Source organism: Electrophorus electricus, chromosome 3, assembly GCF_041902795.1.
Source record: "Electrophorus electricus isolate QZ-2024a chromosome 3, ASM4190279v1, whole genome shotgun sequence".
Classification (NCBI taxonomy): Eukaryota; Metazoa; Chordata; class Actinopteri; order Gymnotiformes; family Gymnotidae; genus Electrophorus; species Electrophorus electricus.
This window is the reverse complement of record NC_137499.1, coordinates 27,226,991-27,240,947: the sequence shown is the minus strand read 5'-3', so window position 1 is coordinate 27,240,947 and position 13,957 is coordinate 27,226,991. Positions and strand designations below refer to the sequence as shown.

The window sequence follows — 13,957 nt, the reverse complement described above, 5'->3', positions numbered from 1 at the left end:
CAATGTGGCCCCCTTGTGGGCGGAGCTTATGAAATAATACAAATGCAAATTTGCATAACTCGGAGGAGGCATGCTTGCATGATGAGCTGTGGTGTTTGGCAGACGGACAGTGTTTTTCCTAATCAGGCTCTGCTCTGGTTTGTCGTGGTCTGTACCCTTCGGAACGCTGCCATCCAGCGCAGGAAAAGGCAAACGCAACGTGTGCGGCTCCACGCCGACTCGAGTACATGCATGAGCAGACCAGTCTCATCAACACGACTGAAGGGAAGCTTTACGTTCCAGCTGTTTGCCATGTCACCAATGAGCTTTGTGCGCTGCATCTGACTGATTATTCAAAAAGAAGCAACGAAACAATGAAAATACGAACGCTGATTTCTCGCCGATTTCTCACCAGCCTTCGGTGATGACCTGTCTTGGTCGATCCCCAATACACAAACCATATTTCAATAAGAGCTGGGTGTGTGAAAGCCCATGGTGGCTGTGCGTGAGCTGCAGCTGGCGAGAAGCACACGTGTGGACGGCACAGAGAAGCTCTAATCAGTGTGAAGTGTTTAGGTGTACATGTTTGCTCCTCCTGATTGCAATCAAAGCAGCCAAAGTCAGAGTGTATTCTGTGTGTGTATGTGTGTATACTCACACCCTATATGCTTAAAGACTGCATACTGCCGGAGGAAGTTGTGCCATTAGGTCTGAGTCAACGCATAATAATACTCCTAATTAAGCTGCAGTCTGAACACACTGCCTGTAATTTCTGGCCTTTATGTCTCTCCAGGTGCTCCAGAATCAGGCCTGTCCCATCAGCTCCAGCCAAACGCTGCCACCAAACTCCACTCCAACACATTACAAGCTGGAGGAGAAGGGTGGAGGGTTTTGGGTGGAGTTTCCTGGCTGATTGTGGACTTGCTGAATGCTCTGGTGTGCAGCCAGCGATGCTCTGTGCATGCCGGTGTCTGCTCTGTGGACGCATTAGTTTGTCTGATTTATCATCTCCCGCTCTCTTCTGCGAAGGGTGGGGGGTAGGAGGAAGGGAGGGAGAGAGAGAGTGAGGGAGTGTGAGTGAGTGTGTGTATGTGTGATGAGGGGTATTACGGTTTGCTGTTTTAAACTGCTTCCATGTGGGTGGTTCTTTGTGCCTAATTTGTCTCTGCTCTTAGGTTTATGTCTAGTGGACTGCACTCAATGTAGGAATGCTATTCTGTACTTTCATAAATGACTGAATAGCGTGTGTGTGTGTGTGTGTGTGTGTGTGTGAGTGGCTGTTTGTGTGTTCTCACACACACAGTGAGTGATGTAACATGTGGTCAGATGGTCAGATGGCTGTGGTCTTTTCTCAGGGACAGATGGGGAGGAAGTGCTAGTTCTTCTCCTCTATCCAAGGCCACACACACACACACACACACGGTTAAATGGTTATGTCTAGGATTGGTCCATTTCCCTCTAGCCAGTCAATGGTTATGTGCTTTTGAAGGTCAGATCGAGGATGCTCAGCCCGGAACAGGAAGAGACATCTCTTACAGAAGGTGTGTTTGTGTTTGAGTGGTCCTGCATGGTGTATGTCTGCATAGTGGTGTGTGCGTGCGTATGCGTGTCTGTGTGCGTGTGCGCACATTTAGAGAATGAATGACACTGATGTTGGGTCTGAGCAACAGAAATGCCTTCTCATTATGATAGCAGTCACTCACACAGTCCTTACACAGTCCTGAGTTCACCCATTACTACAGACTACTGAATCAAAACCTAACCAACAGGACTGAAGCCAAACTTGCACAATGTGACATTGTAATGGATTAAAATATTACACTCCTACACACTGCTGAGTCAAAATTTCCCAATACAACAAACATAAAACTGTGAAATATGTAATACTGTACCTTGCTAAATCTAAATGTATTCAATACTTATCCAGAAATGGTCAGATTTATTGGAGAAAATCTTAGTTAATATTCGATACAACAGCATCAGAACTTGGCCAGAACTACACAGTGAATTTAAAGCCTATCTGGTTCTAAACATTTAGCCAGTGCAACACTACCGAATACATCAGTGGCAAGAATAGCAGTAATCCTGTACGCGCCGGGCCAACGCTTTTATGACTCAGTTAACATTTTAAAGTTCTTGTTTGAAAAGAAAACTGTGAGCACAGTGAACACTTGAATAATCCGCCTGAGAAGGATCTGCATATTTCTGCTGTACGTCCACTCGCACAGTTATGACTCAGACTGGTGTGGACGTCGGCGGCTATTGGTCGTTGCATGATCAAACGTTGGGTTTAGCCTGATTTTAGGTTGTCTTGTGTGTTAACAAGTAAATAATTATCGTAGAAACGGGGAAATGACGCTTTTGTTAACAGAGCCCTAAACCTACCCAGCGCAGTAAAGATGCTGCCAGGTGCAGCAGAGTAGCGAGTTCTGCTAACGATCATGTATGGTGTTACAACAGAACCTCGGCGCCGGCCAGCTAGCCACGCAGTTACATTTTATTGTCTCATTTTGCGTTTTGATTGTTTATTGCAGCTTGGTTTGGTCTTGTATCTGTATACTGCTGTTGATTTAGCTACATCTTTTATGCCTAACTATTCTTGTGATGATGCTAGATGAGGGAGTGTGTTGTTGCTGATTTTCCTGCGTGTTTCCGCAGACTAAATTTAATCTAGTGTGTAATATAGTGCATTGTAGCCTGTTATTTATCTGGCTTTTGTTTTCAATCCTGTTGGCTGCTTTTTGTAATGCATGCGCATCTGTCCCTCTCTCGCTCACACACTCGCTCGCTGAGTAGTTGGGGGCGGGGTGGGCTGGGGGGTCACATTAGTGAGTCAAAACTTCGGTTCTGTCGACTCACAGCCAAGACTGCTGAGTTCTGCTGGAATTCACCAGCACCATCACCACGCAGAATTCAGCACCACCGCTAATTACGAACTTCTGATCTGGAGCGGTGCCTCAGTAAATGGCAGCGAATGCAGATAAACAGTGAGGGAGAATAGTGGAGGGTAGCCGAATTTGACAGCTGGGCTTGATGGCCTGGATCGACGGCAGGGTTTTTTGTTGTTGTTGACCTGCTCTGTTTCCCACTGCTCTGCTGTTTCATTACTCTGAAGCCCTTTTAAGTGATTTCTAGCCGTAAGGGAAAAGCAACGTGAAATTGGCTCGCTCGCACGCACGCACTCACAGACTCACGGAAAACCACTTTCGGTCAAGACGTTCTGTTGGGCGCGCTTGACGTATGAGGCCGTGGCGTGCGTGCGTGCATGTGACACAGACAGAGCGCAGCACAGGGATGGAAACATTCGTGATCGGTGGGCTGCACTACCCCTGGGGGGAGCTGCATCGGTCAGCGAGCATGTGACCCAGCTCTCGACCCCCACACGCTCCTGCACCCACCTTTGGACCCACACACTCTGCCTTCTGCAGTTGCCCGAGGGCTGAGCGAGCCCTGCCTGTGGGTGTGGCTGCCACCCCTTCTCGCTTGAACAGCAAGCGCCCGCAGCCTCTCAGACTGACTGCCACTTTGCAACTTCTTAGCAGTAATTGAGTTCAGCCTTTGGCCAGATGTGCGGCATTGACCAAGAGCGTCGTAGACCACAGAGCTGTGCGGTGTTGACCGCGAGCGTCGTAGACCACAGAGCTGTGCGGCGTTGACCGCGAGCGTCGTAGACCACAGAGCTGTGCGGCGTTGACCGCGAGCGTCGTAGACCACAGAGCTGTGCGGCGTTGACCGCGAGCGTCGTAGACCACAGAGCTGTGCGGCGTTGACCAAGAGCGTCGTAGACCACAGAGCTGTGCGGCGTTGACCGCGAGCGTCGTAGACCACAGAGCTGTGCGGCGTTGACCGCGAGCGTCGTAGACCACAGAGCTGTGCGGCGTTGACCAAGAGCGTCGTAGACCACAGAGCTGTGCGGCGTTGACCAAGAGCGTCGTAGACCACAGAGCTGTGCGGCGTTGACCGCGAGCGTCGTAGACCACAGAGCTGTGCGGCGTTGACCGCGAGCGTCGTAGACCACAGAGCTGTGCGGCGTTGACCAAGAGCGTCGTAGACCACAGAGCTGTGCGGCGTTGACCAAGAGCGTCGTAGACCACAGAGCTGTGCGGCGTTGACCGCGAGCGTCGTAGACCACAGAGCTGTGCGGCGTTGACCGCGAGCGTCGTAGACCACAGAGCTGTGCGGCGTTGACCGCGAGCGTCGTAGACCACAGAGCTGTGCGGCGTTGACCAAGAGCGTCGTAGACCACAGAGCTGTGCGGCGTTGACCAAGAGCGTCGTAGACCACAGAGCTGTGCGGCGTTGACCAAGAGCGTCGTAGACCACAGAGCTGTGCGGCATTGACCGCGAGCGTCGTAGACCACAGAGATACCAGCGTGGCCCTCAGCATTGAGGGAGAGAGGTGCTGCAGATGGACTACCACTGGTTTGACAGATTGTTGTCTGTGTGTGTGTGTGTGTGTGTGTGTGTGTGTGTGTGTATGGAATCCAGTGTTGTTCGAGAATAGTACGTGCTATCTTGTTCAAATTCTTCCCATCTGCAGCCTGGCCACAGGAAACCTAGCAGTGTTGCATTTGCATTTTAATTCACATTCAGTCACCTGTGTTTGTGTGTGTGTAAAAAATTACCCAGTGCTTTTCCACATTTGTTTTTTCCTGAGACACTATAAGCTTTCAGTCTAACTCTGTGTATATATTTAGATGAAGCGTGTCTGTCTCCCTCACCACACACACACACACACACACACACACACACTTGCATGTCATGTTTCTCATACATGTGCATGTGCTCACACATCTTCCACTCAGCTCAATTAACATGCCATTAAATGGGCAGGTAGGCTTGAATGTGCACGGACTTAGCCCAACATACACCAGCACATCTTCCATCTCTCCCTCTCAATGGCACACGCGCGCGCGCACACACACACACACACACACACACCCACACTCCTTGGGAAGATGGCGGTGATGAGTTCAGTGCGAGCCCACTGCAGGATGACAGGCAAGGTGTCATCGTGTCCAGGCCCAAGTCCTGCGTGAAGAGACTGTGTCTCCAATTCCATCCCCAACAAGCAGATAAAGAAGATGAGACTGGGCCCCTTAATGGCTTGACTAACACAAACACACATCGGCATGTGAGCCGCCACAATGACTCACCTATAGGATGTGGCTGGGTTATCCGGGGATCAAATTGCTTCAGGGTGGAAGCTATGACTAAAGGAAAGCACTGTGTTGCTTGTGTTTAAATAAACCCTTTTCTGTTCGGTGCTGGAATCACTTTTTCTTTACATTGAACAAGGTGCATCAGGAATGAATCTGTTTTTCTGGACCTTTGGGTGGGTGTGGCTGAGAACCTACTCAGATGGACTTTACCGTCACTGAATGCCAGTCAGTGAGCTCTCCTCTGCCCCTAGCCAAGGTCATCACCGGCCTCTGACTCTGTGGTTGGCTCGTTTGTGCGACGCGCCTGATTGATTGGAGCACCTCGACGGTGACCTTTAATGACCTTTGACTGTACTGGAGTCGCTGGATCAGTCGAGCAATTCAGGGAGGATCTTGGGGGGTGGGGGTGCGATGAATTTTGACCTTGGAACGGTCTGGAGGTCAAACAGATTTGTTAACGCTCTGCATTATTGAGCAGTGTATCGAGCTGGTTAGCACGGAGGAGGGAAATGTGCGCATGACCCCTGACCTTATGGCACTCCCTTCACAGCAGTAACAGTGATGGGGCGGCTGGAGGTTAACGGGTCTTGAGCTGGTGTGAGGACATTCCTGTAAATGTGTATGACCACGTCATGTAAAAGGTTGATCGGTTTAGGCATTATTTTTGACAAATGGCACTAGCATTTGTTGTTTTTTGTACATTCTGTGACTCACCAGTAGACACGAACATTAAAAAAGTGGTTTGTTAGGTAGGTAATTTGCATTTTGTAGCTTCCTGTGATATTAATAATTTGATCGCCGTTATCGTGATAACTGTTAACAAATAATATATTGCACCAGCCTTTAAATGGTCCAGTTCATTCCTGGAGCTGGCTCCTTAGGACCGCCCACGTTTGGCACCGACACGGCAGCGTTTTAACATGCGGGTGGGGGAGAGGCAATCGGGGCCAGTTAATTAAATCCAGGGTGGAGGGAGCCATTTAGCGCCCGGCGCGCATAATCAGCCCCACTCTTCCTGTCTTTCCCCTTCTCTACTCGGCGGGGTTAGCGGATTAAGACAGTCCCCTTATCTGCCACGGCAATAAACAAGCAAACAGCCTGGAGGGGGGCATAGGGGCACGGTGAGGGATGCAACAAGCTGCCCCCCTCCACCCATCAGGTGGGGGAGAAAGGGACAGAGAGAGACTGATGGTGATGGGAGGAGAGAGAGAGAGAGAGAGAGAGAGAGAGACAGAGAGAGAGAGAGATATCACGGAGGAAGGCTTTATCTTGCATTGGAATGTGGCTTTGATTACGCTAATTGCCCACATGCCTTTTGTGAGGCGCCGCGCCCTGATCTGAAATTCAGATCAACTGGCATTATTTATTTATCACAGCCCTAATTAATGATGATTGCTCAAGCTTTCGGGGGACTCCGCGGGTGGTGTGTGTGTGTGTGTCTGTGTGTGTACATGTGCGTGCGTGTGTGTATACACGACTGAATAAAGTTAAGCAGTGTAGATGTTTATGCTCGAAGGTGTGTGTGTGTGTGTGTGTGTGTGCGTGTGCATATATTTGTGTGTGTGTCTGGGGTAGTGCGTCTTTCCTCCCTTTTGCTCTGTGAATTTCTGTAGACTCAGACCCAGTGGGACCCCTGCCTGCACCGCTTCAGCTGGTGTGAGTGTGGGAGAGTCGGGGCCCTGGGGTCAGCTTTGACCTTGCTCTCCCCCACCATCCAGCACCCTCTCTGAGAATGAGCGCTGTTCTGAGATCAGCTCTTTCTCTCCCTCCATCCAACACTAAATGCTCCAGTTTGGCACTGGCTTTGGCTGTTTCCACATGCTGCTCTCAACAATCGAGAAAAAAGGGAAGATGGCAATAAATAATATAATAATGTGCCTGTAATGTTTGTGCAGTGATCTGATTGGCTAGAAAGATCTGATTGACTTGCATCCGAAGCACATTATACTTTTCTGTAGCTGGTTGGCTAATAAACTACAGTAGTGAGGCTTGTGTTGGCATTCGTCTGGCATGGAAACAGAGGCTGGAACCAGTTTTCTTTCTTCCATCCCTCCTCTTCTCTCTCTCCTTCTCTCTAGCTCTTGTTCTCTCTCTCTCCCCATCCGTCCATCCTGCTGTGGTTTAAGACACTGTTTTTCTAACCTCTCCACTCGTCCAGACCTTGTCTCTGCGTCCTGCGCTGGCTGTGGCTGCTGCTGATTGGTTGGCTGGTGTGAGTATGGATTTGTGCGGGTTTGCAGCATGCACTGCTGATGGATGGCCAGGATGTCCGCACTCTTACTCTTTTCATTCCCCCTCTCTCTCTCGCTCTCTCGCTCTCTCTCCCTCTCTCGCTCTCTCTCTTGCTCTCTCTCCCCCTCTCTCTCTCTCTCTCTCTCTCTCTTTCTCTCTCTCACACACACACACACACACACACACACACACACACACACACATGCAACAAAAAAACAAAAAAACCCACATATGAACACACATTTGTTGTTTTTGCCTGGACTGGCGTTCATAGACCGTCGTTCATTACAGAGATCAACATCAGCATCAGCAGAGTCAGAACTGAGGAGAGAGACAGCAAGAGAGACAGAGTCAGGGAGACACACAGAGAAAGACACACACACACACACATATATACGTCTGTGTGTGTACGTGTGTGTGTGTGTGTGTGTGTGTGAGAGAGAGCCGATGTAGTTGGGGCAGCAGAGAAAAATGTGAGTAATGAGTGATCAGATTCAGCCTGACTCATCTTCAGCACTCAGATGACTAGAATTCCCACAGAGTGAACGTTGAGTGTGAAGCAAGGTCAAGACATTGGGGGGGGAAAACCGGCACCTCCGGTAGACAAGCTGCGCCTCTGTCTCTAATGACGCCTCTGCATTTCAGACATTCAGAGCCATTTCGGAGACGTTCAGTAAGAGGGGGAGGACACATCCTTGTCTGAGAGCAGGGGAGACAAGGGAGATGTAAAGAAAGAGGAAGAACGCGAGAGAGAGAGAGAGAGAGAGAGAGAGAGAGAGAGAGAGGACAAAGAAAGATGGAGAAAGACTGAGACATGGACCAGGAGTGAAAGCTTATTAGAGAGGGAACAGGCTCGTCCACAGGCGGAGGCAGGGAGGAGGAGGACACCATCATTTGATCTAAAGTAGACTCTCAGATTGAGAAGAGGACAACAGAACAACACAGCGCCTTACAGAACACGTCACCGTGCTGTTCCACCTCTCATTAACCGCAACGGAGGGAGAGAAGGAAAGAGAGTGTGTGTGTGTGTGTGTGTGTGTGTGTGTGTGTGGTGGGTAGAGGTGGATTGCCCTTTCTTGCACTTCACATTTTTCTTGTTACTTTCCCATTGAAGGACTTCCTTAGAACCGATTCTACGACCCAAACAAATCTAGCGTGCGTCGCCATTCCCCATCACACCGCTGTGCGTTAGTCACCCGGCCAGGGCGGGATTTATCTGTCCAGAAGCGACCCTAAGTAGCTGAGTAATCTTAATCGATTTGATCAGACGCTGAGCTGAGCTCGATTTCCTCTCGCCCTACGGCTACAGAGAGAGATGTCGTGTATGGGAGCTGCAGTAGGTCTGAATACGCTGATACGATCCTCTGTGTGTAAGGGTGTGTGTGCGTTTGTGTTTTTAGTACTTTACTGGGACCAGATGGGAATGCATGAAAGTTGGTGCTGACGTTTGCCTGGTGCCCATGAGGACCCTACACATGCAGATTCCCTGTTCTACAAGTGTGTGTGTGTGTTGGGGGGCGGGGGGGGTGTCTACGAGCATGCGCGAGGCCTGACCCTAGCACCTGCATCTGCGGCCTCTTTGAATAATGCATGTTCCCTGCCCAGGGTGTCTGGAGGAAATGAGAGACATCCACGGCGACACACCTTCAATTAGCGAAGATTCGTCGGTCAGACCCCAAGCACCCTCAGCCGTCGTCTCGGCCCCTGGCACCTTCACCGCTGAGTCACCGCTGACATTTACCACACCACACAGCATGTCACGTGAAGGTTAAGTAGTACAGCCATCCGATGAGTGTCTGGCTTCGCGTGCGCGTCTCCTGCCTCAAGATGTACTGCTGCATTGGAATTTTTCCCCCGTTACAGACAGGCGATCTCGTTTAGTGCGATAAGGCTGTTCCAGTCAGTCAGGACACTTGTCTACAAGGAGGCGGCTCGCCCTGCCTGTCAATTATTTTGCGTGTGAGGGGGTAGGCTACATGCCAAGCGTCCCCAAGTTGGGTGGGAGGGCCTTCAGGTGAAGGTTCGTGTGGAGGGCGTGCCGTTGAAGGGAGGCCAAGTCTGGTGCAACTTTGGGAGTTGACCGTGTCTTTAATTATGTAATGGAGCTTCATGGAGATTTCAGGAGATTTCAGGAGATTTATCTGCGTCGCTGTCAGCGCTAATTTTCATTCTTTCCAATGTCTGTCATGTTAGGATGTTGGATGCCGTGTCTGTAGGCTTGCTTGCTGTGCAAACTCAGTGGCCACCATCAACCTCCTACACTCCCCACAGAACTGGACACACTTATTTCGCAAGCTATTATATAGGTGCAGAATTGGCCACTGGACACCAGCTCTTTCTGTCCGTTACCAGTCTCCTCACTGGTCAGACACTCATGGTGACACTGACATGGTAGTGAGTGTTGAGCTGGTACTGCTGGAGTTTCCACACTGTCCATCGCTCGGTTTAGCGGAGTCCTGTGGTGAGAATCTGCCCACTGAGGAAGAGCGTGATGTAGGCTAACACAAACTAATGAAATGCAACCTCCAACTGTATGTACCCTGCAGGTCCCTAATCAATTAATCAATTCATTATTCTACTAGAGTGTCTGGTGAGTCAAGGTAGTTTTTTTTCCCCCCACACTCGTTCCGGATTGGCCAGAGAGGAGGCGCGGATTGCCAGGCTTTGATAGGGAATGTGATCCTGATGCATGTAGGAGGCAGGGGAGGGTGTAAGCTGAAGATGTCCGTCCTCCGGCCGTGTCTGGAGAATTGCTAGTTAGCAGATTGCTGAAATGAAATCATCGGTTTCAGTTATTTCCAGAAACAGACGAGCACTGCCAGTAAGCTGCTCGACTGGCATTTGTGAAGCATGATCACAAATTCAATATCCCCGACAGCACAGACGTGGAAAGTTATTTGCGGTGTGGAATATGTGCTGCAAAAAATATAAACTTTCGCACTATCAGCTGTCTGAATGGACGTTATACTGTCGCAGAGTGACTAAAGGTGTATTTTGCCCAGTTTTCTTTAAAAAGCAACGCATGCTGGTATCTGACATGTGACACATTGCCACTTTGGCTCTGTTCTCATGGAAGCCATAAGAATTTGACTTCATGGCAGTCAGGATAAGTGCTAGGTTCACTTGGTCAGACTGCGTCACAGGTGACATCATTTCCATGCGTCACGTCAGCTGGGAACAGCTGCTGTAGATAACAAGTAATCACATCGTCTCACTTCCATACACCTGTATAAAAGTAGATTTTCTATTTTGGAATTGTTTTTTTTTTTGTTGTTGTTGTCCTTTTGTGCTCATTTTAATGCTCATTACATAACTGAATTTGTAGGCAAAAGAATAACATTTTTATTGCTCAACTATTTTAGTTCTTCACATTTAGATCAGCACCAAGATCTCACTGTCCAGCTTGAACCTTTTTTTAAAATTTAGATCAACAGTATCACAACACGTGTACACCCTTCACTGGAGAACTAACCATCTGACTAGCACAAGTGCACAGCTGGGGCAGGCTGTAACAGTGTGAGTACCGTACCGCTGTACTGAAATGCTGGTTTTCGGTATTCGAATCTTGTTTTTTCTGGTTTTTAGAGACATAAACTCCGCTGTAGTTTAAGAGACGGATCCTAAATCTGTTACACATCTCTAAGGGCTACTTTATTTTTCTAGTCCTGCTGTGCATATTTCCAGAAATCACAGATGATCATAGTTTACTTTTAATAATTAAGAACCTGATTGCACTGTCTCGGTTTGCCCACTGATTGAAGGAACCCCTACTTTCAACCTTTAGGCTACACACGTAACTTTTGCATTTACTTTGGCTACTTAAGCAAATTATAGTGCAAGTACCTTTACTTTGATAATTTAACTATGGTGCACTTTGGCGCACTTTCAATATTAGCAGAGTGATTTGGGGGGTTTTTTTTGGGTTTTTTTTACCCTGAAAGAAGGGAAAGATTGTACAGCATGCACATACACACAGATACACACAGGCGAAGCTGGACAAACTCACTCCTCCTCAGTTACACACTCTTGAGCACTCCTTGAGCCTTTCCCTCGTTCTCAGTAAAGTGTGCAGTACAGGGTGCAGTGTGGTGGAGGGTGTACTCCAAGGGCGCTGGCACAGAGCACGTGACACAGCCCACCGCGGGCCGTAATCAGGCAGCCACAAGCCGGCAGAGGAAACCTTTGTCTTCTACACCTAATTAGATTTGTGCGTCTAGACGAGCTAATAGCATGCAAACACCGTCTGAAAGGGTCGCGCCGGTGTTTGAACGTGGCTTCGTGAACCGACACAGATCCCCATCCGCACTGGCCGTACAGTCGTCAAGGGTGAGGGGTACAAAGCTCTGTTTATTTCAGCTTGGTGTCAACTTCAGCGGTGACACAGTCTTTGTACAAGCCGCCAGCGGTGAGGTATGCGGCAGGCGGAAGCACTTCGCCCTGGTTATTGTGACATAGGCGATCGGGCCAACTCGGGGGTTTGTGTGGCAGCGAACAGAGGGGCGAGAAGGATGCGTGTGCTGCTGTGAATGTCACTGAATGGCATTTATGTCTGAGCCATCCGGTAGGAGTGAGATTCCCTCTGATCAGTGGATCAGGTGTGCTGTGACAGCAATCCACAATGACTTTGTGCGTGTGTGATGTGGGGGTGTGTGATATGTGAAGCATGTGTATTTGTGTCGATGAGTGTGACGGTGTGTGTGATGCGGGTGTGTGTGTGTGTGTGTGTGTGTGTGTGTGACATGTGAAGCATGTGTATTTGTGTCGGTGTGTGATGTGGGTGTGTGTGTCTGTGTGAGAGAGAGGAGGGGAGATCCTCTTTAAACTCCATTACTGAATCTAAAAGTTTAATGAGGCTGTAAAAAAGCTGAACAGGGCCCAAGTTAATGCGCTCTGCTGTTCTATGGGAGTTGACGTCCACTGTGAAATAAACTCTTCTCCTCTCTCTCACACACTCACTCTCTCTCTCTCTCTCTCTCTCTCTCGCTGTCTCTCTCTCTCGCTGTCTCTCTCGCTGTCTCTCTCTCACACACACACACACACACACACACACACACACACACACACACACACACACACACACACACACTCACCCTGCATGACTGTCTTTTGGTGTATGGTTATTAGAAGGACAATGCCTTGCTGATGAATGTCCCGTGAGCTGCTGGCCTCTGATTGGCTGTCTCTGAGCCTGTGTGTGTGCTGTGTGTATGGATGGAGATAATTTGCTCAGAGGTTGCTGGTAGGACTCATGTCGCTAATCCTTCCTATTGAATTTCATGGTACTTATTTTATAACTTTTTATTTAGGATTTGTATGTGTGTCTGTGTGTGTTTTTGTAATGTATATAGAGAGAAAGATTAATTCAAGCTTAACCCCAGTGCATTGCTTCTCCACCCCCCCCCCCCCTTTAAAAGATAATGCTTGAGTTGGAGTTGGGAGGAGGCTTTGATAGCTGAGAACATTTAGGAATTTGTCCTCAGCAGCTGAAGAGCAGACAGGACGGAACGGGACGGGACAGGACGGGACAACTAACAGTTGTGGCTGTGATGCTGAGCCCAAACTGTGTCTTCACCCCAAACTCCAACCAAAAGCTGGAGCGATGAGGTTTACCACAGAGGCAAACCAACAAGACTCCCACAGAATGACAGGAAATAGCGTGTTTTTTATTTTAAATTTTTTTTATTGTTCTCCTTATTAAAAGTTGTTTGTTCAATGGCCTCCGGATGAATGTTAGCATTGATGGAGTGAATGCGTGCGGTTGGGCAGAGACGCTACTGAGCGTCTGTGAAGTGAGGCATCTCTCCTTGGCTTTTGTGTTTATTAAATGCCCTTTTACAGTCAGAGTTCTCCAAACAGCCGTGGCAAACCTAGAGTCTGTGCGCGTGCGTTAGGGCAGAGGGGCATACATCATTGGCAGTTGGTCTCACTTGGGTGCACATTTGACAGCCTGAGCTGTGGCGAAATGCGCAGTGTTTGGCAGAGCTGCGTTACTAATATTAATGTTCAGCTGAAAGCGGCAGCAGAATCAGAGCCTTTGTCACAGTAATTAGTCCGGCGTCGCAGGCAAATGTCTTCCGCACCATGTAATTGAAGTGCGATTTGAGCAGAGTTGTTAGTCTTGGCAGGAGAACAAGTGTCTTGGCTGTGTTCTTCACTCATTCATTGGGCATTTAAATTCCCCGCATTCACTTTGTAAAGCCCTGTATGTTGATGGTGTCTCTTTACTTGTACTCAGTCCATCTGCAATTTAATGTAGTTACATCACATATGATTTTCACAAGTCTCATGTTTTGACTTGTTTCAGCTCTTCATAGTTCCCTATGTATGGTATCTCCTGTAATGCAGAAAGATTGTGGGGTTTGTTTTGTCTGTTTTTTTTTTTTATTACCTTTTTTGGGGTACAGATTAAGCCTGGTTTTAGGTTAAAACAGCATGTCTATGGAGAACTTGGAGTTGTGTAACTCTTGCATATAAAAACCATGTCCAAAATCATTTTTAATCTTGCTAAGAACAATAAATTGTGAATGTGAATCCCCAGGGAACCCAAGACTACAAATGAAGCCTGAGCTTCTGAAACACAGGGAG

The 13,957-nt window shown here is 48.6% G+C and overlaps 1 protein-coding gene across 2 annotated transcripts in view; it reads left to right on the top strand.

Moving 5' to 3' along the window:
* epha10 (EPH receptor A10) overlaps positions 1–13,957 on the top strand; it is a 108,079-nt gene that overhangs the window by 6,797 nt on the left and 87,325 nt on the right. The window lies entirely within an intron of this gene.